Here is a 24,012-nt window from a genome sequence, read left to right as displayed (position 1 = left end):
CCATATGTCATGACACAGAAATTGCATAGACAAGTAGTTCAGCATTCATCTCCAAAAAAGGAAGCTGTTTCCCAGCAGACCCACAATCCCACTGCTGTGCGGCCACGTTAGCAATAATTCCCTGGCAGCGCTGAGAACACGATCTGCATTCCATTTCCACCACGTTTCCATCTTAGCTCTTATTGCTGGCTTGTTCACGCCTAGAGTCTGTCGAGCCCCCTGCCCTGGGTGTGTCTCCTCAGTCTTTTCGGATTCACAGCAGTTTCCTCCCACCCTCAGCATTTCTCCCTGAGCCACGAGCCCATTTCGGGAGCCCGGGTCAGTGGCCTGAAGGTCCCAGGTTCTGGAGGTGACGTCCTCCTGGTGCCCGTCTAAATGTGCCTCTCTCCCCTGTTTTTCATGTAACTGGAAGTGATCACTGAAGGCTTGGTGAGATGGCAAGTCACCCGCCTTAGAGGGAACCCTGCACAGGTGAGGCGTGGGGTCCTTGCTGCCCCTGCTTGGGAAGCACGGGCCTGCTTGTCACACAGGGGACGGCAGCATTTCCACTGTCAAGTTACATCTCTCCCTTGCCACGAGCAAGCACTCCATGGTCGTCCTGGTGACAGCCGTTCCCCAGCAGGCAGCCTCCTCCTGGCTGAGCGTCTGTTGGATTGATTATGACACTAGATGTGGCAACACGGCAAGTCGCTGTCGTGATAGTGAAAGTGATAGTCACTCAGTCAGGCTCGGCTCTTTTCAACTCTATGGACTGTAGCCCACCAGGCTCCTCTGTCCATAGGATGCTCCAGGCAAGAATGCTGGAGTGGGTAGCCATTCCCTTCTCCAGGGGATCTTCCTGACCCAGGGATTGAACCCAGGTCTCCTGCAGATTCTTTACCATCTGTTGTGATAGGCAGCATATACATTAGTCTCATCAAGCCCTGCCTCCTACTGGTCACACCCCCATGCAACCCACTTTGTCTAGAGCATGTGGGCTGATCTAGTGACTGACTTACCTCCAACAACTGAATGAGGGACAGTGATGAGGTGTCTTCTGAGGCCAGACCCAGCTTCTGTTTTCTTATCGTCCTTGCTCACTCTGCTGGGAGTGGTGACCGTACGGAGGGCTGTCCTGTGAAGGAAGAATTGATGCTTTTGAACAGTGGTGTTGGAGCAGACTCTTGACAGTCCCTTGGACTGCAAGGAGGTCCAACCAGTCCATCCTAAAGGAGATCAACCCTGAATATTCATTGGAAGGACTGAGGCTGAAGCTGAAGCTCCAATACTTTGGCCACCTGATGTGAAGAACTGACTCATTGGAAAAGACCCTGATGCTGGGAGAGATTGAAGGCAGCAGGAGAAGGGGACAACAGAGGATGAGATGGCTGGATGGCATCACCGACTTAATGGACATGGGTTTGAGTAAACTCGGTGCTGCAGTCCATGGGGTCACAAAGAGTCAGACGTGACTTAGCAACTGAACCACACGTATAAGATTTAAAATGTTTTCTTCATTTTTTGTGTTTTTTTTTTTTTTTATGTATTATTTGTGTGAAAAGTATTATAAACCTATCACAGTACAGGACCACATAGCCGACAGTGTTAGTTAGATACCCGGGCCGACCTTTTTAGACTTACAAGCGTGATCTCAGAACAGAGCTTGTGTGCATGCAGGGGACTTGCTGTACCACACTTGGGGCCAAGTCGCCTCATACCACCGCAGACAGCTAACATGGTGTATTTGTTACTCCTTCTGCGTCCCTTAGATGACCCTTCTCTAGGAAGACACTTTCCTTCAACTGAGACTACTCGTGAACCAGGACGATTCTTCATCTGACTTCTTCTTGAGTCAGTTCGGTCCATTCATAATTTTCTATCAATGTTTTGTTTCATTGAGGTTTTCAAATTTCACAGCCTACAACTTTTTTTCTGACACCCTACTTTGAAATAATTATAGCTTTACAGGAAGTTGCAAAGAAATATATGGAGACATCCTGGGCACGCTTCTCCCCTCCTCTAGAAAGCCTGATGGCAGAAACTGCTCTCAGCTGACCCCTCCCCGGGTCTAACAGTCGCTACTCAAAACATAACTAACCAACAAGAAAATGGGGAAAGGGACAGCCGGCCTCAAGGACTCTTCCCAGGAGGGTGGAATCTTTAGATCATCGTTAAGAAATAGATTAATAAAAGGGACATCGAAGGGGGCAAAACAAAGGTCTTAATACAGCTGTCTCAAGGATGGCTGGGCCAAAGGGAGGTCTTGCCGGTCTCCCACCATTAACGGGCCCTGAGCAAGCTTGGCCTGTTTCCACCAGTTTGGAGGAAAGCAAGAAGCAGGAAGGCAGCAGGCACAAAGAGGAAGCGGACCTACACTCTCTGGGGACAATGATCAGGCAACTTAATCAGAATAAAAGTTGACACTATCTTCAATAGTCAGGACATGGAAGCAACCCAAATGTCCACCTGCAGATAAATGGTGTGTGTATATATATACACACTATGGAATATTACTCAGCCACAAAAAGGAACAAAATAATGCTATTTGCAGCAGCATGGATGGATGTAGAGATGGTCATACTGAGTGAGGTAATTCAGACAGAGGAAAACAAATACATGAGTTGCTTTTGTGTGGAATCTAAAATACACAAATGAGCGTATTTACAAAAGGGAAATAGAGCCACAGGTGCAGAGAACAGAAGTATGGTGACCAGGGAGGAAGAGGGATACGTTGGGAGACTGGGATTCACACAGACACACCACTGCATTTGCTGCTGTTGCTCCGTCGCTCGGTCGCGTCTGACTCTTTGTGACCCCACGGACTGCAGCACGCCAGGCTTCCCTGTCCTTCACTATCTCCCAGGCTTCGGTAAAATTTATGTCCATTGAGTCGGTGATGCTATCTAACCATCTCATCTTCTGCGGCTCCCTTCTCCTCCTGCCCTCAGTCTTTCCCAGAATCAGGGTCTTGCCCAGTAAGTCAGCTCTTCACATCAGGTGGCCAAAGTATTGGAGCTTCAGCATCAGTCCTTGCAATGAATATTCAGGACTGACTTCCTTCAGGATCGATCAGCTTGATCTTGCTGTCCAAGGGGCTCTCTCAAGAGTCTTCTCCAACAACACATTTCATATACAAAATAGATAACTAATAAGATAATAATAATATAAAATAGATAACTAATAATGAGTATAGCACAGGAAACTCTACTCAAAACTCTGTAACGAACTATATGGGAAAAGAATCTGAAAGGGCGGGGCACGTGTATACGTGAAACCGGTGCACTGCGCGGCACACCGCAGCCGACACAGCACCGCACACAGAGCAGCTCAGCTCAGCTCGGTCGCTCAGTCGTGTCCGACTCTGCGACCCCACGGACTGCAGCAAACCAGGCTTCCCGTCCATCACCAACTCCCGGAGCTCACTCAAACTCATGTCCATCAAGCCAGTGATGCCATCCAGCCATCTCATCCTCTGTCGTCCCCTTCTCCTCCTGCCCCCAATCCCTCCCAGCATCAGGGTCTTTTCCAGTGAGTCGGTTCTTCTCATCAGGTGGCCAAACAATCAGAGTTTCAGCTTTAGCATCATTCCTTCCAAAGAAATCCCAGGGCTGATCTCCTTCAGAATGGGCTGGTTGGATCTCTTTGCAGTCCAAGGGACTCTCAAGAGTCTTCTCCAACACCACAGTTCAAAAGCATCAATTCTTTGGCCCTCAGCTTTCTTTTTGGTCCAGCTCTCACATCCATACATGATCACAGGAAAAACCACAGCTTTGACTAGATGGACCTTTGTTGGCAAAGTAATGTCTGTGCTTTTTAATATGCTGTCTAGGTTGGTCATAGCTTTTCTTCCAAGGAGCAAGAGTCTTTTAAATTCATGGCTGCAGTCACCATCTGCAGTGATTTGGGAGCCCCCCAAAAATGAAGTCAGCCACTGTTTCCCCATCTATTTGCCATAAAGTGATGGGAGCAGATGCCATGATCTTAGTTTTCTGAATGTTGACTTTTAAGCCAGCTTTTTCACTCTCCTCTTTCACCTTCATCAAAGGCTCTTTAGTTCTTCTTCACTTTCTGCCATAAGGGTGGTGTCATCTGCATATCTGAGATTATTGATATTTCTCCCAGCAATCTTGATTTCAGCTTGTGCTTCATCCAGCCCAGCATTTCTCATGATGTACTCTGCATATAAGTTAAATAAGCAGGGTTACAATATACAGCCTTAACATCCTCCTTTCCCAATTTGGAACCAGTCTGTGGTTCCATGTCCAGTTCTAACTGTTGCTTCTTAACCTGCATACAGGTTTCTCAGGAGGCAGGTCAGGTCGTCTGGTATTCCCATCTCTTTCAGAATTTTCCACAGTTTGTTGTGATCCACACAAAGGCTTTTGCATAGTCAATAAAGCAGAAGTAGATGTTTTTCTGGAACTCTCTTGCTTTTTCCATGATCCAGCGGATGTTGGCAATTTGATCTCTGGTTCCTCTGCCTTTTCTAAAACCAGCTTGAATATCAGGAAGTTCACGGTTCACGTATGGCTGAAGCCTGGCTTGGAGAATTTTGAGCATTACTTTACTAGCGTGTGAGATGAGTGCAATTGTGCGGTAGTTTGAGCATTCTTTGGCATTGCCTTTCTTTGGGATTGGAATGAAAACTGACTTTTTCCAGTCCTGTGGCCACTGCTGAGTTTTCCAAATTTGCTGGCATATTGAGGGCAGCACTTTCACAGCATCATCTTTTAAGATTTGAAATAGCTCAACTGGTATTCCATCACCTCCACTAGCTTTGTTCGTAGTGATGCTTTCTAAGGCCCACTTGACTTCACATTCCAGGATGTCTGGCTCTAGGTGTGATCACACCATCATGATTATCTGGGTCCTGAAGATCTTTTTTGTACAGTTCTTCTGTGTATTCTTGCCATCTCTTCTTAATACCTTCTGCTTCTGTTAGGTCCATACCATTTCTGTCCTTTATCGAGCTCATCTTTGCATGAAATTTTCCCTTGGTATCTCTAGTTTTCTTGAAGAGATCTCTAGTCTTTCCTATTCTATTCTTTTCCTCTATTTCTTTGCATTGATCGCTGAGGAAGGCTTTCTTATCTCTCCTTGCTATTCTTTGGAACCTTGCATTTAGATAGGTATATCTTTCCTTTTCTCCTTTGCTTTTAGCTTTTCTTCTTTTCTCAGCTATTTGTAAGGCCTCCTCAGACAACCATTTTGCTTTTTTGCATTTCTTTTTCTTGGGGATGGTCTTGATCCCTGCCTCCTGTACAGTGTCACAAACCTCCATCCATAGTTCTTCACGCATTCTGTCTATCAGATCTAAACCCTTGAGTCTATTTCTCACTTCTACTGTATAATCGTAAGGGATTTGATTTAGGTCATACCTGATGGTCTAGTGGTTTTCCCTACTTTCTTCAATTTAAGTCTGAATTTGGCAATAAGGAGTTCTTCACCTGAGCCACAGTCAGCTCCCGGTCTTGTTTTTGCTGTATGTATAAATCAACTGTACTCCAAGTATAAACAAAGAAAGTAAGAGTGGACCCCAGTGTCCCTCAGCTCAGCCCTCTGCTGGGGCCACAGAGCCTTGTGCAGAGTGGACACCAGGGTCAGGGGTGGAGAGACAGGGTCCAGGAGTCCTCAGTGCCAGAGCCCTGCGCACGGTGGGACCGACACGGGCTGGAGAAGCCAACAGTCAGAACAGCGGGTGAGAGGAGCACAGGGCCACGGGCCATGGCAGGATGATGCAGTGAGGACGTCTGGGCGGCTCTTGGTGCAGCAGTCATGCCCCCTTTACCTAGTGGTTTGTGATGTGGACATTATGCCGCAGTAAGGGATGCGTCCCCTGCCTAGTATTATGAAACCAGGCCCTGTAGATGGACCCCAGTGGAGGCCACTGGGAGGAACGTCAGGGTCGATGGAATTAAGGTCGAAGTTCAGAGAAGCCTCGGGATGCTTGGACAGGCTTTATGTGATGCCACTGAGCCTCTTCCACCGGATTGTGCTGGGGGATGGGGTGGACGTGGTGTCCGGCTCGGGGATGTCTCTCCTGCCTGGTCTTGTAAAGCTCGTAACTCTGCCCTTCAAGCCATGTTCACCGGACATGCTGAATGGGAACCAGTGAGATGACCTGAGCCACCCACCAGGGAGTAGAAGCTGGGGCGCCAGGCGGGCAGGTCCTTGAGCGATGCCCTGTGTGCAACCAAGACAGGGGCTCAGGGCAGCAGCCGTGGGCACCTCCTAGTGATGACCACCGGGACCTCAGACGAGAGAACTTCTATCTGCGTGGAGTCATCAAACACCCGCTTGCGTTTGCCTTGTTATCAGACACCCACTGGAGCTGTCCTGATGGCTGAAGGACGCAAAATGATCATGAAGGGCTTTCCTGGCGGTGCAGTGGTTAAGAATCCACTTTTCAATGCTAGAGATGCCAGTCTGATCCTTGGTCCGGGAAGATCCCACAGGCCACAGGGCAACTAAGCCTGTGCGCCCCAACAATTGAGGCTGAGCTCGAGAGCCCGTGAGCCGCAACGAGAGAAGTCACCGCAATGAGAAGCTGGAGCTCGGCAACCAGAGAGAGGCTGGCATGCAACAACGAAGACCCAGCACAGCCCCAAAATAAAACACATGAATTTAGAAAAAAAGACCATGAAACCTGAAATCCCCCTGAAGTCCAGGATGACACGGGGGGTGGAGCTCTAAGGGAGCAGAGGTGCCCCGGAGAGCTTTCTATAGGGTGGTGCCGCCTGGGGAACACAAGGCCCACCACCACCCCCCACCCCGCACAGGGAGCCTCTGCTTCCCCGGGACTGACCTCGGGAGGAGCTGCTGGGCTGTGCTGTCCCTGGGACGCAGCCCGACTTGCAGCTCTCCCCTGGCCGACCGAAAGCAGCTTGTCTGGATGGCCCCGCTCTGGCCGAGCTGTACGCAGCTCAGCCTGGCATCGAGCAGGCTGGCATGTGCTCTCCTCGAAGCGGGGGGAAGCACCGGATGGCAGGGGAAGTCCTGACATTTGGGTTTTTACTGACATGTAGGCAAGCCAAAGACCTGACCATCTGGTCGGGCAGGAAGCCCGTGGACCTGGCCTGTTACAGGGACGTCCGTGAAGGACGCGGGCCCATGGAAATCTCTGTGGGAATCTGGGGTGCGCTCAGGTAGGCATGTCGATGCCCCTCAGCACAACCCCGTCGCAGGCTCAGAGGCGACTGGAATCAGCAAGCGGATCCCGGGTTCTCACCTGAGGCATACACCTGGGACCCCGGGGTGGGCAGACGTGGGGGCACCGCAGGGGGATGGGGTCCACAGCCTCAGAGGCACGGCACCCCGGGAAGAGACGGGGGTGGCTGATGGCCATGTGGCCAGTTCTCAGGGCTGGGGGGAGGCCCCGATGGAAGCCGGCAGGCGAGACTGAGGCTGGGAGCCCATGGTCTGCACGGGGGTCCTGACGGGAACAGACGCTTGGCCCGGATGGTGTCTGGCTGACCCAGACACAGACACTCAGAGCCCTGAGAAGCCGGAAGAGGTGGGTCCCGCCAATCTGGGCAGCCAACTGCCATGGCTTCCGAACGAGGAACTCTGTAGGACCCAGAATGTGCAGCCTGGAGCGCAGGTCTGAGGGACCAGGGACCAGCGGGTAGAACGTGGGAGGGGGCACGCACGTGGGGGCCAGCGGCAACCCCCCTGGACCGAGACTTCCGTCTCCCGGGTGGGTCGGGGGCAGCGAGGGCAGAGAGGACGCTGGCATCATTGTGCAATTCCCGCCGGGCTGGGGGCGGGGGGCAGGCCCTGTTCTTTCTTCCCCAAAACACTTCAGTTTTTTCCTACCTGATGCAACACCAAAAAGACCAAGTCTGCAATGACCAGGGGCAGAAGTGGGGGGTTTCTTATGCAAGAAACGGCAACTGTGTTTTACATTTTAATTTCACTTTTTATTGGAGTAGAATTGCTTTGCAATCTTCTGTTAGTTTCTGCTGTGCAATGAAGTGATACACACCGTATAGCTCTTCCCTCTTGGACCTCTCTCCCGCCCCACCCCCGACTGGAATTGATATAAATACACTTGCTTTTAGTCACTAAGTCCTGTCCGACTCTTTTGTGACCCCACGCACTACAATGCGTAAACAGGTAACTGGTGGGGAGCCGCCGTGTAACACGGGGGTCAGCCCAGCGCTCTGTGCTGACCCACAGGCCGGGGATGTAACTGTGGTTTTAAACCTGAACGCCTTCGGGCCTAAAGCGGCCAGTGGAGCCGTGCTGCGCCGTTTGGCAAACCTGGGCTGACAGCAGATGTGGCTAGCCCGGCACTCGCCCGGAGAGGGGTGGACTGAGGGGAGGCATTCTCGGGGCTCCTATCCCAGCTGAAATCTAGACCAGCTCGTCCGGGAACCAGGGAGAGAAGGAACAGCAGCTGGGGGCAACGGGATGAACCCGCAGGTCCTGGGACGTGAGAAAGGAAACCAGCGTTACGCCAACACCCGAGAGAGGCTCAGGGCCGGCGACGCTGGTCCTCGTTTCAGCTTCACCAGAGGCCTGAGAGGTCAGGCCGCCGGGCCAAGGCCAGTCCTGCTTTGCAGCCTGACCAGATGGGCCTGCGGGCCTGAGGAGCCTCGCCCTGGGGGACGTTCCCACCCGACGTGACAATGCACTGCGCTGATTCTAGCGAGGCGCACATACCGTGTGAATTTTACCATCGTTTTGCTGGAAGGGATCCTGTCGGTGACCCGAGAGTGGCCTGTGATACAAGAAAAAAACAAATATTTGGCCTTTGTTCTGGCCCTTGACACACAGTCGCTAGAGTCCGTGGTATCTCTTGGGACGTCCCTAGCTGTCCAGTGGCTAGGACTCTGCACGTCCGCTGCAGAGGACGGGGTTCCATCCCTGGTCAGGAAACTAAGGTACCGTATCCTGCACAGAGTGGCAAAAAAAAAAAAAAAAAAAAGGAATTAATTAAATAAGACCCTTTCATCTGTGAAGTAATGAGCATGCTTCGTGAGCTGAGGGGACGACAGGTGTCTGGGGGCCCCAGGTCCTTTCAGGACGAGCTCTGGTCTCCGAAAGGACCCGGTGTGATTAGAGGGTTGGCCCTGGCAGCCCCACCCCTTGACCCCTGGGCGGGGAGAGCGGCTGGGGGCTCAGTCCTGCAGCCGGGGTGTGGATGGGGGCCCCGTGGAGGGGCCAGGAGGGCCGTGTCCCCAGGAGGCCACGGACGCTCCATGGGCTCCCCTCCCTCCCCTCCTCCCCCGAGCACCGCATCCATCCGGCTGTTCCCGAGTTGTGTCTTTTTTAATAAACAGGTGCTAGTGAGTGAAGCCCCTTCCTGGGTTCTGTGAGCCGTCCCAGGAAACAATCAAAGCTGGGGGGTGGGGTTGGGAACCCCCTATTCACCGTCATAGTTGGAGGCGGTCTGGACTCGGTACAGGTGTGGGGACCGTCTTGTGGGGCTGAGTCCTTAACCTGGGGGTCTGAGTAAACCAGGCTGACGCTGTCAGAATAGACTTGGACGCCCCCCCAACTGGGGTCCAGAGACTCAGAAAAGTGGATGTGGTGTTGGAACAGCCCCCTCCCCCAACCAGGGGCTGCGACAAGCAACGCTGCTACGGACATCTGTGTGCACTGTCTTGAGTGGGCGTAAATTTTCAGTTCTTTTGGAGAAATGCCCCAGAGTGTAATTGCTGGGTTGTGTGATACTCGCATGCTTAGTTTTACTGAAATGAATAAAAAGCCGCACGGTAGTCAAATGCGCTCTCACCATCCTTTTAATCTCCCGCTGTATCTGTTCGTAGGCCCCTTTCGCTTTCCTGATGCTTTTTCATTGGTTTCGTCTTTTCGTGATCCAACTTGCCAGACTTTGATCATCATGTCCATCTTTCCAGGCAAACCAGGGGCTGCGGTCCCTCCCGCACCCGCCCCGTCCCACCTCGTTACCTCTTGCTGTCGCTGGGCATTGCTATCGGCCATTCATTGCTTGGGGTAAAGGCTTTAAATTCTCTTGTTCCTGACTCCTGGCCTCCCGAGTCCTCGCCTTCACAGAGACGGTCCCGTGGGTGAGAGTGCAGGGCGGGCTCCAGGCCCCGCGTCCGTGCCAGGGAGGCTGGCCCTGCGTCCTGCCCACATGACCGTCGGCACCCCCTCCCCCTGCCTGGGGTCAGCCGGGGACGCTCACCCCACTGCGGGCTCCGGGGACAGGCCTGGGCCCTGGGCCGCATTCCCACACACAGTCTAGAGTCTGGTCTCTGGCTGCCCTTCCTCCACCGACAGAGGGGCCTGGTGGGGCCGCAGTCCACGGGGTCGCAAAGAGTCGGGCACGACTGAGCACTCACAGAAACGCAGCCACATGCGGCCCTGCTAACGGGCCAGCGCCCCGGCCTTCCTCACACCCGCATCTCCCCACAGGGGCTCCTTGCAGAGTCTCGAGGGCGGCAGACAGACCTGCAGACAGACGGGCAGGCAGCCCGTGCTCAGAGGCTCTGCTGGGCTCCACCCCCGGAGCCTCTTCCTTCCCGGTGGGCGTCTGCCGGCCTCTCGGCTCTTCAGCACCGACCAGTAAGCCCCCCAGCCCTGGATCACCCTGGCGGGTGAAGGCGGTGCACTGGTGGCTGTGGCCTGCTGGGACCCTGGGGGTGCTGCTGTCCGTCTTGTCACCTGCACACTGACACACCTTCCGTATGTGCAAAAACACGGCCCAGTTTCACAAATGTGGACAGGACGCAGAGGCCGGGCCGCCCCCTCAGCGCCCTCGGCCCCTGTGCTCCGGGGGCCATATGGGTCCCTGAAGTCACTTGGTGCCCGCCCTCCCCTCCAGGTGCTGACCGGCTCCTGTCCCGGGGGCGCACAGGCTGTGCTTCGGGGGACACAGACGACACGGGCAAGTAGCAGGCGGGGACAGCCCCCCTCCCGATCTGCAGCTCTCACACGGGGCAGGGCAGTGGGGCCGGAAGCCTGATGCACACAGTCGGGTGCAGCCCTGGGGTCCTGGCTGGTGGCAGGAAGGGGCAACCTCTGAGGAGCCCCCACCAGGAGTTCCCCCCCCACACTCTGTACCGTGGCCCACAGAGGCCCGGGCGCCTCTCCAGACGGTCAGAGTGACCCAGGAGGACAAACACTCGGGCGGTCAGACCAGGGGGGTTTCAAGTCCACATCATGCAGGAGGGGGACAGGTGGGCACCAGTGGCTTCTGCCCTCCTGGCCCGAGAGAATGGAAAGCCCCCAGTCCAGGGACAAGTGCAGCAAGGGAGGCCCCGGTCCTGGCTCAGGGGCCCTGCAAGGCCTCAGGGGCTGTGGTCAAGCAGCAACCCCGCAGCCAGGCCCCAGGTGTCCGCACCCGAGACCTCACCCTTCCCTGAGGGCTGTCGAGCACCTCCGAGCAGCTCTGGGGATGGCGAGGCTGGGGGTCTTGTCTGAGCCAACACATCTGGGGGCTCAAGGACCTCAGGGGGCAAGGTCTGAGAAGCCCCCGGGGACTGAAGTCTGCTTTGCGGGTCCCTCACATCCCCATCCCCACAGCAAGCGGCTGGGCAAGGACCCCTTGCCACCCGCTGGCAGCTTCAGGGACCACCCCCCCCACACCCAGGCCCAAGTCTCTTCCAGGCTGCAAGGATCCTGACACAAAGAGGCTGGAGTTGGGTGGGGGCCCCGGCGGCACCAGAGAACAGCCACTGCGCTGCTCAGGATCAGAACCCTGGACCCGCCGGCTGCTGCCTGTGTCCTGCCCTCAGCCTCAGAGCTGAAGGCTCCAGTAAAGCTGGGACTGGGGTCCCCCAAGCCCCGCCCCCCCCCCAGGCTGCCTGGTGCCCAAGTGGCAGCAGCTCTGGGCCGTGAGCTCACTCTCGGGTCCAGCACGTGTGGCCCAGCCTGGGGGTCCCTTCACAGCCTCCACGGAGGGCGCCCAGGGTCCCCAGGGTCAGTCCTGACCCCGCACACCAGCTTGGAGGCCACGGTCTGTCTCACTCCCGTGCACTCAGCCGGGCCCCCCTCTGCCCATGGCACCAAAGCCCACGGAGCCCACCCGGGCACCAGGGCCCAGCTCAGAGCCGGCAACACCAGCAGTGCCAGAGGAAGACCCGCCAGGGACGTGGAGGAAGGAAGACAGGGCTGGGGTGGGCCCGTGGTGGGTGCTGCGGGGGTCTCAGCCCAGCTGGTGGGCAAGCTCCAGGCTGAGGCCCAAAAGGCCAGGGGAGAAGAGTGTGAGTGTGTGTGTGCACGTTGGCGTGCGTGTGTGAACACACGTGTGTGTGCACATCAGTGGGCTGCATGTGTGCGCACAGGCATGTATGCACACGGGGTGTGCGTGGGTACATGTGGCTTTGTATGCACATGTGTGGGCATATGGCTGTGCTTGCATGTGTATGTGCGTGTTGAGGAGGGTGGCGTTCCAAGCAGGAGAAACCAAATGTCCAGCTGCTGGGAGGTGTGGGGCCCTGTGCCAGGAACGAGCACGCCTGAACGTCCAGTCTGGGGAGGGGTGGCGGGTCAGCTGTGGCCTCAGACTGGAGGAGTGTGAGGCTGTGACCAAAGGAGGACGGGACAGGAGACACGGGTGTGCACGGCGCCCTCTCCCTTCCAGGCTGGTGCATGTGGGCGGGCGGGACATACACACCCCACCACCCAGGCCTGGCCCTCCCGCCCCCTTGCCCACAACCCCAAAGGCCACCTGTCCCGTCGGCCAAGCTGCAGGTGGAGGACGGCTGCCAACCCGCGTCAGATGTGCCACCAGCTGCTGACACAGCCTTGAGCGCGTGTGGGGCCGTGTGCACTCCCACTTCTCTGCCCTGGCAGCAGCCACCTGGGCCCTCAGGCTCGATACACAGGTCTGACCCTTCCTCTAACCTTTGCTCCGCTTGCCCCAGCTCAGACGTTCTCCTGGGCCTCTGTTACCAAGCTTTGACTTTGCCAAGTTCTGAATTTCTGAATATGTTTTCATATTCACTTTCCTTTCTGCAATGTGTGCTCATATTCATTTTCATTTCTGTTTGCAAAGTGGACCTTCTTAATCCCACCTCTTCCTCGAACACACAAGTCCAACAGCAAGCAACACACACAGCACCCTAATACACACACACAGCGACCAACACACACACACAGCACCCTAACACACACACAGCATTCTGTTTCCAACTTTCACCCTTGGCTTTTGGCTCAGTCTCCTCGCGGTCCACTTGCAAAGTGACCACGAAGTGTTCTTTACTCAATGCCCCGGCACCACATGAACCATAGCTCCAGCCTCTGCTCTCACAGCCACTGTAACTGAGCAGGACCCGAGGGGGCTTCCCACAACAGAACTCCCCCCCGCCAATGTCCTCCACCTGCCTTTTGTCTGTAGAGAAACTTTAGTCAAAGGATAAATTTAATCAGAGAAACGAGAAAATGTAGAAACAAAGAAAAAAGTCAAATAAGACAAAATAATAATAGTTTAGCCACTAAACAGAGTCAAGGACCTTTAGTTCCTCCTCCAGGGCTGAGCCATATCCTTTGAGCTGTTTTGCAGATACTGAGCTTCCCTGTGGCTCAGATGGTAAAGAATCCACCTGCAACACAGGAGACCTGGGTTCAATCTCTGGGTCGGGAAGATCCCTTGAAGAAGGAAATGGCAACCCACTTCAGTATTCTTGCCTGGAGAATTCCATGGACAGAGGAGTCTGGCGGGCTACAGTCCGAGGAATCACAAAGAGTCGGACACAACAGAGTGACTAAACCCACAAGCCCCCACCAGGTGGAGGAAGTTAATTGTGTGCTGCCCACCTGCATGGAGACCCCAGACCCGTTGGAACCAAAAGGTTGATGATGCTGACTCCCAGTTACCTCACCACCAACCAATCGGAAGAGTATCCACAAGCGATCACCCTCCCCACAATCCCCTCCCTCACCCTGGAAGCCTCCGGGGAGTTCAGCCTTTTGAGCACCAGCAGCCTGTACTCCTTGCTCGGAGCCTGCAATAGCCGCCGCTCTTTCCTCCACCGTGACTCAGTGTGCGTAGACTGGCCGGACTGCACACAGGCAGGTGGATGCAGGTCTGGTTTGGTAACACCAGCAGCCTGTCTGCTAAGCCGGGGCCACGTCATCTCAGGTCACGTCATCTCAGGTCTGGAGCCTATTTGTCACCACAGCACAACCTGGCCTACATGACTAATACGGGAAAAGTTTTTGACTGTTGTCACAGCAGAACACCAAAATGAGCAACTACCCAACAGGTCGCCCGGATGCCAGGCGGTGCGCTCTGCAGAGCCTGAAGCAGGGCTCAGACTGCCTGGGCTCATGGCCCTGTCCGGGCGTTGGCTGCTGTCCCCAGACCTGGCTCCATGCCACCTGTGCCTCATCCTTGAGAAGGCTGGCCTGGCTGCGTCATCTTGATGAGAACAAGAGTGAGTCATATGACTAAGACTACAGTCAAGGGCAAAACTCCCCAGCGACAGTGGGCAGGCACCCCCAGGTCCCACAGCAGAAGTGTGGGCACAGACAAGGCTGAGGGTCTGGGGACACCAACACGATGCCAACTTTTCAAGTCAAAAGCTGCAGGACCAAGAGGAGGCACATGCCAACCTGACATGTCACCAGCTGGTGGCCTGGACTTGGCATGGCCATAGCCACAGGCGGGGCAGGCGGGGATGTGTTCTGTGTGTGAGAAGTCATCTGGTGGGCAGGCGGCCCTGTGGGAAGAGGTAAGGCTAGGTGCTGGGCAAACAGAAAGACTGCCATCCCCCATGTCCAATACGGGCACTCGGGGTCATGTGACTGTGTTCCGACCAGTGGGATTGCAGGGGGAGGGAAGCAAGCTACTTCCCACCTGGTCCCCCCTTTCAAGGTGACCTTGGAGGCCACAAGTTTCCAAAAAACAGAACATGAGGAAGAGTTGGTGGAGAGATCTGACAGAATGTGGTCCACTGGAGAAGGGAATGGCAAACCACTTCAGTATTCTTGCCTTGAGAACCCCATGAACAGTATGAAAAGGCATAATGATAGGATACTGAAAGAGGAACTCCCCAGGTCAGTAGGTGCCCAATATGCTACTGGAGATCAGTGGAGAAATAACTCCAGAAAGAATGAAAGGATGGAACCAAAGCAAAAACAATACCCAGCTGTGGATGTGACTGGTGATAGAAGCAAGGTCCGATGCTGTAAAGAGCAATATTGCATAGGAACCTAGAATGTCAGGTCCATGAATCAAGGCAAATTGGAAGTGGTCAAACAAGAGATGGCAAGAGTGAATGTCGACATTCTAGGAATCAGCGAACTGAAATGGACTGGAATGGGTGAATTTAACTCAGATGACCATTAAATCTACTACTGCGGGCAGGAATCCCTCAGAAGAAATGGAGTAGCCATCATGGTCAACAAAAGAGTCCGAAATGCAGTACTTGGATGCAATCTCAAAAACAACAGAATGATCTCTGTTCGTTTCCAAGGCAAACCATTCAATATCACAGTAATCCAAGTCTATGCCCCAACCAGTAACACTGAAGAAGCTGAAGTTGAAAGGTTCTATGAAGACCTACAAGACCTTTTAGAACTAACACCCAAAAAAGATGTCCTTTTCATTATAGGTGACGGGAATGCAAAAGTAGGAAGTCAAGAAACACCTGGAGTAACAGGCAAATTTGGCCTTGGAATACAGAATGAAGCAGGGCAAAGGCTAATAGAGTTTTGCCAAGAAAATGCACTGGTCATAGCAAACACCCTCTTCCAACAACACAGAGAAGACTCTATACATGGACATCACCAGATGGTCAACACCGAAATCAGATTAATTATATTCTTTGCAGCCAAAGATGGAGAAGCTCTATACAGTCACCAAAAACAAGACCAGGAGCTGACTGTGGCTCAGACCATGAACTCCTTATTGCCCAATTCAGACTGAAATTGAAGAAAGTAGGGAAAACCACTAGACCATTCAGGTATGACCTAAATCAAATCCCTTCTGATTATACACTGGAAGTGAGAAATAGATTTAAGGGCCTAGATCTGATAGATAAGAGTGCCTGATGAATTATGGAATGAGGTTCATGACACTGTACAGGAAACAGGGATCAAGACCATCCCCATGGAAAAGAAATGCAAAAAAAGCAAAATGGCTGTCTGGGGAGGCCTTACAAATAGCTGTGAAAAGAAGAGAAGCGAAAAGCAAAGGAGAAAAGGAAAGATATAAACATCTGAATGCAGAGTTCCAAAGAATAGCAAGAAGAGATAAGAAAGCCTTCTTCAGCGATCAATGCAAAGAAATAGAGGAAAACAACAGAATGGGAAAGACTAGAGATCTCTTCGAGAAAATCAGAGATACCAAAGGAACATTTCATGCAAAGATGGGCTCGATAAAGGACAGAAATGGTATGGACCTAACAGAAGCAGAAGATATTAAGAAGAGATGGTAAGAATACACAGAAGAACTATACAAAAAAGATCTTCAGGACCCAGATAACCATGATGGTGTGATCACTCACCCAGAGCCAGACATTTTGGAATGTGAAGTCAAGTGGGCCTTAGGAAGCATCACTACGAACAAAGCTAGTGGAGGTGATAGAATTCCAGTTGAGCTATTCCAAATCCTGAAAGATGATGCTGTGAAAGTGCTGCACTCAATATGCCAGCAAATTTGGAAAACTCAGCAGTGGCCACAAGACTGGAAAAGGCAGTTTTCATTCCAATCCCAAAGAAAGGCAATGCCAAAGAATGCTCAAACTACCACACAATTGCACTCATCTCACACGCTAGTAAAATAATGCTCAAAATTCTCCAAGCCAGGCTTCAGCAGTACGTGAACCGTGAACTTCCTGATGTTCAAGGTGGTTTTAGAAAAGGCAGAGGAATCAGAGATCAAATTGCCAACATCCGCTGGATCATGGAAAAAGCAAGAGAGTTCCAGAAAAACATCTATTTCTGCTTTATTGACTATGCCAAAGCCTTTGACTGTGTGGATCACAATAAACTGTGGACAATTCTGAAAGAGATGGGAATACCAGACCACCTGATCTGCCTGTTGAGAAATTTGTATGCAGGTCAGGAAGCAACAGTTAGAACTGGACATGGAACAACAGACTGGTTCCAAATAGGAAAAGGAGTACGTCAAGGCTGTATATTGTCACCCTGCTTATTTAACCTATATGCAGAGTACATCATGAGAAATGCTGGACTGGAAGAAACACAAGCTGGAATCAAGATTGCCAGGAGAAATATCAACAACCTCAGATATGCAGATGACACTACCCTTATGGCAGAAAGTGAAGCGCAACTAAAAAGCCTCTTGATGAAAGTGAAGTGGAGAGTGAAAAAGTTGGCTTAAAGCTCAACATTCAGAAAACGAAGATCATGGCATCCGGTCCCATCACTTCATGGGAAATAGATGGGGAAACAGTGGAAACAGTGTCAGACTTATTTTCTGGGGCTCCAAAATCACTGCAGATGGTGACTGTAGCCATGAATTTAAATGACGCTTACTCCTTGGAAAGAAAGTTATGACCAAGCTAGATAGCATGTTTAAAAGCAGAGACATTACTTTGCCAACAAAGGTCCGTCTAGTCAAGGCTATGGTTTTTCCTGTGGTCATGTACGGATGTGAGAGTTGGACTGTGAAGAAACCTGAGTGCCAAAGAAGTGATGCTTTTGAAATGTGGTGTTGAAGAATCTTGAGAGTCCCTTAGACTGCAAGGAGATCCAACCAGCCCATTCTGAAGGAGATCAGCCCTGGGATTTCTTTGGAAGGAATGATGCTAAAGCTGAAACTCCAGTACTTTGGCCACCTCATGTGAAGAGTTGACTCATCGGAAAAGTGCCGTGACTGGGATTTAACCTGGCTGAAACAACCTCTGCGTGGAATAGGCCAAGCACAGCAGGAGCCCAACTCAGCGAAACTCCCGCGCTAGAAGCGGAAGGCGAAGAAACCCAGCGCAGGGGAAGGCCCATCGTGCTGGAAAGCGGGACAGCGAAAAACGAACTCAGCAGGAAGCTCACAAGGCCCGGTCTCAGATTCCGGAAGACCTCTGGTTAAGGTAAGAGGTCCTCGCTCCTATGGCTGGAGGGACCTTTACAATCTCTCGTTTCTTGTTTCCTCGAACCTCCTGAGAACAGGCGGGTGGCAGGAGGCACAATTGAGAGACTCTGGAGAGGCTACTCCTCAGCATGTCCCAAAGGCGCTATCTGCTGAGCCCCTGTAGCTGTTACAGAAGCCGGTGGGAGTTCTTCTGTCCTTTCTCTTCTCTGTGCCAAAGATCAGACCAATGAAACTGTGAGCACCGGTCAGATATTTAGCAAATTTTCCAGCGGGCTATGAAGGGGATTCCTTGGCATGTTTTTCCCACTACTTTTTCCTTCTGTCCTTCAGCTCTCTCCCAGGACTCAAACCCGGCCAAAACGAATGAAACTCAGGCTCTGATGTTGCAAAAATTCTTTGAGAGACAAAGAGATAAGAGGTAGATTTGTTAGGATCCAGAGAGAAGCCACCCTTCAGGGTGTGAACCATTGCCGAGGGCAAGGGCTGAGGCCATGGAATTAGGCCTGGCTAGGTTTTGTGAGGGGGTGGAATTCATATGCTAATGAGCGAGAGGACCATCCCAGCCATTGGGGAACCACCCTCTCCTCCCTCGTGACCTTGTGCCTTGGAGCTGTCCTGCCACCTCTGGTGTGTCTGTTGGCTTATAGACTGGGGATTAAGGTTGTGATGGGAAGTTTTCCAGCCCCTAGAGCTCTGCAGCTCCTGTTACTACTGAAGAAGCCATTACACCTTCAATAGAGAGGGATCAAAAACTATGGGAAGACAAAATCAACCCCCAGGTGTGGGACCAGGGATCCCTGGACGAGCCCACCAGGATGAACCGGTCATCATTGTCCTCCGAGATCCCACTCGGTTTCCTAACCGGAAACAATATCCTCTCAAAAGAGAGGCTCGGGAGGGACTACAGCCTTTAATAAATAAATTCCCTGCTTGTGGGCTATTGGTCCCCACCAGCTCACCATGTAACACCCCAATCCTCTCAGTAAAGAAAAAAGACTGGTTCAAGATCTCCGGATCATAAATGAAGCTGTCATCCCCCTCCATCCCACAGTACCCAATCCCTATGTAATCTTGGGAGAAATCCCACCCAGTGCCAAGTGGTTTACAGTCTTGGGTCTCAAAGATGCCTTTTTTTGCATACCACTGGCTAAAGAATCTCAATACCTCTTTGCCTTTGAGTGGGAGGCCCCAGGAGAAAAACACCAACAGATGACTTGGACAGTATTACCTCAGGGGTTCAGAGATAGCCCCCACCTGTTTGGACAGGCCCTTAGCCAGGATCTCCTAGATCTGGACCTGGGACCTAATGGGAAAATATTACAATACGTAGATGACCTACTGATCTGCTCTCCAGATGAGAAAAGTGCCCAACAACATGCAATTCAGGTTCTAAACTTCTTGGCAGAAAGGGGATATAAAGTCTCCCGTGCTAAGGCACAGATGGTCGAGACAAAGGTCACTTACCTGGGAGGTCAGATTACACAGGGGTCCAGGAGGCTGTCCTCTGATCGGGTACAAGGAATCCTCCAGTTGCCCTCCCCCACGACTCGAAAACAACTGCGAGCTTTCCTGGGGCTAACTGGTTATTGTAGAATCTGGATACCCAACTATGGTCTAATTGCCCCGCCCTTATATGAAAGTTTAAAGGGACGAGATGATTCAATCCCACTGATGTGGGGAACTCCTCAAAAGAAGGCAGAGGCTACACTAAAACAGGCCTTAACTCAGGCGCCTGCCTTGAGGTTGCCAGACCCAGAAAAAGCATTCCAACTTTATGTCCATGAAAGAGAGGGAATAGCCTTGGGAGTGTTAACTCAAAGGTGGGGATCTAAGCCCCAGCCTGTAGCTTACTTATCCAAGAGGCTTGATCCAACTTCCCGAGGTTGGCCTCCCTGCCTTCGAAATCTTGCAGCTATTGCAATCATGATAGAAGATGCTTTAAAACTCTCCTTTCAGGGCAAACTAACTATTTTTACCAGCCACCAAGTAAAACAACTCCTAAATGGGAGAGGCTACTTATGGATGTCTGATCAAAGAATCCTCAGATATCAAGTAATGCTGATGGAAAATCCAGGCCTCACTATATCCCCCTGTGAGGTTCTTAACCCAGCCACCCTCCTACCTACCCCCGAGGGCTCTCTCCCCTTTCACTCTTGTCTAGAAACCTTGGACCACTGGACAAAACCCCAAGAGGGATTGTCAGAAGATCCTCTGACCAATCCTGAGGAAATCTGGCACACTGATGGAAGCAGCTTTGTCTTGGATGGAAAAAGAAGAGCCGGGTATGCAGTAGTCTCCAATTTTGAGACCATAGAAGCTAAGCCTCTGCCACCAGATACTTCAGCCCAATTAGCTGAGCTCGTAGCCCTGACTCGAGCTTTAGAGCTGGGAAACGGAAAAAGAACAGCCATTTACACTGACTCCAAGTATGCCTTTCTGGTGCTACATGCACATGCGGCTGTTTGGAAAGAAAGGGGCCACTTGACCACCCGAGGGTCCCCAATCAAATATGGTGATCAGATTCTTCGACTCTTGGAGGCGGTCCACCTGCCCACTGAGGTTTCAGTCTCCCACTGTAAAGGACACCAAAAAGGGAACACGGAAGTGGCACGAGGGAACCAAGCAGCTGATCAGGCAGCTAGGAGAGCAGCATTACAGAACCATGACCTAATAGGGATTGCCACCTTAGTTCCACAGACTAACTTGCCAGAAACTCCTTCATATACTGAAGGTGAGACTCTTAAAGCTAAGAGCGAGGGCTTTCAAGATCATATGGGGTGGTTCCAAAAGGAGGGACTCCTTTTCCTGCCTGGAAACCTCCAGTGGAAGCTGGTTAACTCCTTACATGCCACCACTCATTTAGGAGAAAAGGCCCTCCAAAGATGACTAGAAAGGTCCTTCAGAGGAACAGGCCTCCAAACAACTGTAAGACAGGTGGTCTCCTCTTGTCCCACTTGCCAGTTAAACAACCCCCAAGGAGCTCAAAGACCCCAGCTGGCCCAGCCCGTCCAACGACGTGGGGCCTACCCAGGAGAGGACTGGCAGATGGACTTCACCCAGATGCCAGTTTCTCAAGGGTATAAATACCTATTAGTCATGATAGATACATTCACAGGATGGATTGAAGGCTTTCCCATCTGGACTGAGAAGGCCAAGGAGATGGTAAAAAAACCGCTTCATGAAATCATTCCAAGATTTGGTCTGCCCAGGTCATTCCAGAGTGACAATGGGACATCATTTACTTCTAAGATCACCCAAGGGGTCTCGAAAGCATTGGGCATTACTTATTATCTCCATTGTGCCTGGAGGCCTCAATCTTCAGGAAAAGTAGAAAGAGCCAATCAATTCTTAAAATCAGCGATAAAAAAGATAACCCAGGAGACCTCCCTGGGATGGAAGGAGGCTTTACCAATGGCTCTCCTCCGCACCCGCATTGCCCCTAAGGAACAGGTTGGTCTTAGTCCTTATGAGATGCTATATGGGAGACCTTTTGTTTATGTCAGTGACCTTCCTAGATCCAGAGGCTCAGACCCTCCAGTCTTATACCATGGCCATTGGGCAATTCCACCAGGATATACGCTTGTGGGGTATGAACCAGGACCCAAAAGATTCTAAAGAGCCACCACTATATGCTCCAGGAACACAAGTCCTAAATAAAGTCTGGAAAGATGGGTCCCCAAAGGCTCAACTCCAGCCCACATGGAAGGGCCCCTACCCTGTAATACTTTCTACCCCCACAGCAGTCAAGGTACCAGGACGTGACTCCTGGATTCACTATTCACGAGTCAAGCTGTGGAAGAAAACAGAAGAGGACACTCAATACACCTGTGAGTCCCTGGGAGATCTCAGATACCTATTCAGAAGCACCAAGGAGTGCCATTCTAATGAACACCCCCAAAATCTGGTTTCTGGGGATAAGATTTCTCAGGATAACTCTAAGGAGCCAACACAGCTTGACAGAGATTGTACTCCAAGACAGACAGGAGATAGATCTTCTGATCCCTGAGCAAGGAGGGACTTGAGCCATCCTGGCGATGTGAATTTAAAATTGACCAATGTCCCTACTAGTCCTCGTTATGCTATATCGATGATGCTTATGATTATTCCATGTACTGTCAATCGTCTAACCTGTTTTGTCTCTGCCCAGGTCAACCAGCTACAACATGCAGTGCCAGTTCAACAAAGATATAAAACTACAGCTGACCATGGAAGATATCACACACCCTTGGACACCGCTATAAGGACTCTGAGGCTTGAGACTAGCAAGAGGGGGAGGCCCAATACCCCTCGCCGCCCCAGTTCAGCAGGAAGTAGCCAGAAAGACCTCGACGCCCCTATTCCCAAAGAATTGGGCCTCCCATCTCTTGAGGGGGGAATGTTAGGTAGGTAGAATAGGGAAAAGGAGTCCAAAATGGTGGTGGCTAAAAGACAAGGAAGGTCAAAGGAAGGTCCGAGGACCAGAGTGAAGACTTAAGGCAGAACAAACAGCACTCCTGGCTAAGCCCAGTTTGCATAGGGCAGGCCCAGGTGGAGGGAAAAACATATAAAAGGAGGAGCCAAAGTGCTTTCTCAGGGACTCTCTCTCCCGCGTGCGTGCGCACGCGCGCGCTCTCTCTCTCTCTCTCTCCCCCCGCCACCTCCTTCCCCACGCACTCCTCCACTCTCTTCTCTTTGAGTCTTGGATTCTCCTGCTATCTTCTAAATACAATGGAGCGGTAACACTGATTTGCCTAAGAGCTGTAGCATGGTTTGTCCAAGACCCAAGAGCTGTGACGCACCGAGGGCTTTAATGTCCGTCGCTCCAAATCTTTGTTGTGACGAGACAAAGAACTGAGGAACATACACTCACGTGACAGTCATGTATGGATGTGAGAGTTGGACTGTGAAGAAGGCTGAGTGCCGAAGAATTGATGCTTTTGGAGGTGACCCTCCTCCCTCCTGGCTGGTCTCAGGCTCTGGCCCCAGCTGACTGCTCCTGTGGAAATTGGAATGAGGATGAACTCCAGGCAGCTGGAAAAGTACCAGGCCACCCTGGAAGGGCTGCTGCGCGAAGTGCTGCCACCCTCCCGGAACGCCCAGTGACAGGCCACTCAGGGGAGAAGGTGGACAGAACTTGGATCCCCTCCACCCAGAGAGGCCCCAGAAATGTGCGCAGCTCATCCACTGTTAAAAAAAAAAAAAAAAGAATTGATGCTTTTGAACTGTGGTGTTGGAGAAGACTCTTGAGAGTCCCTTGGACTGCAAGGAGATCCAACAAGTCCATTCTGAAGGAGATCAGCCCTGGGATTTCTTTGGAAGGAATGATGCTAAAGCTGAAACTCCAGTACTTTGGCCACCTCATGCAAAGAGTTGACTCATTGGAAAAGACTCTGATGCTGGGAGGGATTGGGGGCAAGAGGAGAAGGGGACGACAGAGGATGAGATGGCTGGATGGCATCACTGACTCGATGGACGTGAGTCTGAGTGAACTCCGGGAGTTGGTGATGGACAGGGAGGCCTGGCGTGCTGCGATTCATGGGGTCGCAAAGAGTCGGACACAACTGAGTGACTGATCTGATCTGATCTGATCTAACCCATGTAAGACTGTGTGTGGGAGGAAGGAAAGGAATGAGAGCTTAGGGTGACTTTGTTACTGCAACAGAATCTAGCTTCAGAGTGGTGGCTGGACCAGCAAGCAGCCCCTGAACGGGGTGGAAATTCAGATCCTCATGGCACCCCCACCCCCCTGCCCCTGATGACCTCATGACTCAGAAACACTAGGCTGGGGCCCAGCAATTGTGTTCGGACAAAGTGCCCCCACTAGGGGAATGTGATGTCCACCGAAACCCCACCCCGTAGACCCCACGGGGATCCTGGGCATGGAAGTCTTTCAGACAGTTGCTAATCAGGGAAGGGCAGGGATGTGGAGACAAAGGAGGAGCAGCTGAGATACAATAGTGAAGGCTTGAGCAGGGTCCTGGTTCCACCTGAAGAGACACACAGAACAGGATCTTTGACCTCTTAAACCCCAAACAAATGGCAGATGTTAGCATCTTCATTCCAGAGAAGGCTGCAGTTTGATAACC

At 52.1% G+C, this 24,012-nt stretch overlaps 1 long non-coding RNA gene across 4 annotated transcripts in view; it reads right to left on the bottom strand.

Annotated features, from left to right (window-relative positions):
* LOC109554675 (uncharacterized) overlaps positions 1-24,012 on the bottom strand; it is a 45,447-nt gene that overhangs the window by 2,893 nt on the left and 18,542 nt on the right. For 3 of the 4 annotated variants that reach the window (XR_011564846.1, XR_011564848.1, XR_011564847.1), the window contains exons 3-4: positions 8,644-22,922; positions 999-1,114 (exon numbers count right to left, since the gene is read on the bottom strand). This is a non-coding gene — a long non-coding RNA (uncharacterized lncRNA). The remainder of the gene's footprint in view (positions 1-998; positions 1,115-8,643; positions 22,923-24,012) is intronic. The other variant, XR_011564849.1, reaches the window with a different exon arrangement.

This window comes from Bos indicus, chromosome 29 (assembly GCF_029378745.1).
Source record: "Bos indicus isolate NIAB-ARS_2022 breed Sahiwal x Tharparkar chromosome 29, NIAB-ARS_B.indTharparkar_mat_pri_1.0, whole genome shotgun sequence".
NCBI lineage: Eukaryota > Metazoa > Chordata > Mammalia > Artiodactyla > Bovidae > Bos > Bos indicus.
The sequence above is the reverse complement of the archived record's forward strand: the minus strand, read 5'-3'. Positions and strand labels throughout refer to the sequence as shown.